The sequence below is a fragment of the Peromyscus californicus genome, unplaced genomic scaffold (genome assembly GCF_007827085.1).
Source record: "Peromyscus californicus insignis strain IS unplaced genomic scaffold, ASM782708v3 Scaffold_17__1_contigs__length_78620276, whole genome shotgun sequence".
Taxonomy (NCBI): domain Eukaryota; kingdom Metazoa; phylum Chordata; class Mammalia; order Rodentia; family Cricetidae; genus Peromyscus; species Peromyscus californicus.
Window position 1 is genome coordinate 22,546,066 of NW_026294469.1, and position 2,916 is coordinate 22,548,981.

The following is a 2,916-nucleotide window of genomic DNA, read 5'->3' on the forward strand; positions in this document are numbered from 1 at the left end:
TTTTTTAATACCCTGAGTCTCGAGGTCTCTATTTATTAACATTTCATTAGTTGGCTTAATTTTAAACAGTGAACCATGATGAGCATGATGGCTAATCTTCATTGTTAACTTGATGGTGTACTATCACCACAGAAATAAACCTCTGGACATGCCTGTGAGGGAGTTTCTAGATTAGATTAACTAAGGTGGGAAGATTTATCCTGAACATGGGCAGTGCCATCCCACAGACTGAACTGGAGAAAAGGGAAAGCAAGTCAAACATGAAGTCACCTCTTTTTTTTTTTTTTTTTTGGTTTTTCGAGACAGGGTTTCTCTGTGTAGCTTTGCGCCTTTTCCTGGAACTCACTTGGTAGCCCAGGCTGGCCTCGAACTCACAGAGATCCGCCTGGCTCTGCCTCCCGAGTGCTGGGATTAAAGGCGTGCGCCACCACCGCCCGGCTGAAGTCACCTCTTAACTGAGGACCCCATGTGGCCAGCTGCCTCAAACTCCCACTGCCATAACTTCCTCCTCACGGTGGACTGTACCCTCCAACTGTGAGCCATAACAAGCCCCTCCTTTCCTAAATCGTGTTTGTTAGGTATTTTGTCATAAAATGGAGAAATAGTGTAAGTTGAATTCATTCTTCACTGTTAATGACCACCCCTCCCCCATATGGGTTCTGGGAATAGTGGGCAGAATTGGGCATTACTAAATCCTTAGGGCTTCACAAAGCCCACATTTTGTAATACCTGTATCCCAATTCTACTGATAGACAAGATTTACAAAGGGAAGAGCGAAGTCACTCGGATGCCTGTGCCTCGAGCTCTTACACTGGTATTTTTACATAAATAAGCAGCGCCCTGTGCCGCAGACCAATACAATCACCGAAGTATCTTAAATAGAATCCTCGATCCTTTTTACTTGAAGAAACCAAGTTAGTTCTAAAAGAAGTGTCTAGAAAGGAGGGATGGGTGAGTTTGTGTCCTGTCAGGATCCCCAACACCGCAGCTCTGACAGAGCACACGTGTGCGCTGCTATAAGTGTGTTCACACTCCGGTGAAGCACAGGAGAAGTGAAGAGCCCACACACACTGCTTTACTAAGTAACTCACTATTCATCCACTTGCATTGCATTTCGTAAGCTTTGCTGCTATTGATTTGTCTGTTCTATCTCTTCGTGTAGATGTATCCTTTTAAACTTTGTATTTAATTTTAGTTTATCCATTACTGTCGTTTTAGTGGAGTTTCTGTTGGGAATGAACACAAAATACATGTCTCCATACCCCGGTTTCAACCAGAAAATTTCCTAGAACATCACAATTATAATTTTACTCATCTGTCTCCTTGACTAGTTTAATACCCTCTGAGAAAATGCCTAGTGAATCCTTTGAAAAAACAACCAACAACAACAGAATTAGAGTTAGTCTGTTGTAAAGCATCTTCAGTTCTTAGTAATTATTTTAATTAATTTGAAGACAACACCCAGGTAAAACTGAAGGGGACTCCTTGAAGACCACACAGATGCGGAATCTCCCATCAGAGTATGTCACACTCTAATTGAACTCTTTGCATCTGCCAAGGGGTGCAAGTTTTTCTATTCAGTTCTCATTATCTATTTTAATCCATTTATTTTCAATATAAGCTACTTTCTTAGATTTGAAATAAGATTAACTCTCACCCAGAGAAAAACAGAACAAGGCAACAGAGCGAATTGCCTTCCTTTTATGTCAAGAGCAATAAATCTCATGTGATGATGATATTCGGGTAACACTGTGAATAATTCTCGGCACAACCTCTGCTGTTTCCCAGAAAACATGTAAACATTCCATTTCAAGAACTGCTTCTGATGCACAAAAAAACTTGCTCATGAAATGATGTTTCCTTTCCTCAGAATCATTGGATTGATGCCTTTTCCGTATAAAAGCCCTATACTCATTCATTGTGACACATTGTACGTTGGTCTCAATTTGATGTCGAAAGTGGGAGAATTGAATCAGTCATGTCTAAACAGTCTGACTTACACGCATACTGATGCTTATTGACTTTTAAAAGACAGAGTCTGAGTATACCTAAAGCACCAAAGGGCGGATTAGATTTTTATTTTGTTGTGCAACTTAAAAACAGTAGTGTGAGTGACACTGATTAAATACTACAGCTGCCCAAGATGGAAATGTCACGTTGACTCTTAAACAAAATATTAAAATCACCACTTCTTCATCCATCTGCCCTTCCTTATTTTCCTCCCACACTCCTTTGAAGGTGTTATACTCAATAAATAGAAAACAAAACAAAAACAAAGTACAGAGGTAGAAAACAAAAGTAAATCCACAGCCTATCACCCAGTTCTTGTTGCTTGCTGTGTCCGCAGAGGCACAGGGAGTTTATCGTGGTGTTGGATGTCATAACCTCCGCATATGTGCAGTTATTCATGTCTAAACTTCTCTCAGTATCTGCATATTATATATACTTCTAAATCCTTTTCACTTAATACTGCACATGAAATTCCACGTTTAGAAATATTCACACTGTTTAACAGTTGTGATTGCTGATCTATGGCTGCAAGTGCATGTAATGTACACGCTACTTATGAAAGCCTGGGTGGTAGTCAGTATTTGTTACTACAGTATATATCACAGTGCACAGTTCCTCATACACAAGGAGCAAATATCTAACCAAACACATTATTTCTGGAACATAGTGCATCTATATTCAATATTTTGGTAGACATTTCCAACACTAGTTTCTACTCACACTGCCAATGCACACGTTCTTGGGGATTTCCATTTCATATGTATTATTGAAGTCTTACTTCCATGGTTGTAAAATAGAATTTCTCTTGCTTTTTTTTGTATTTTCTTATAAATTCTGGTAATCATTCATGTGTTTAAGTGCTTTTTTGCATTTACCTTTTTATGATTTATCTTCTCATATTTCATA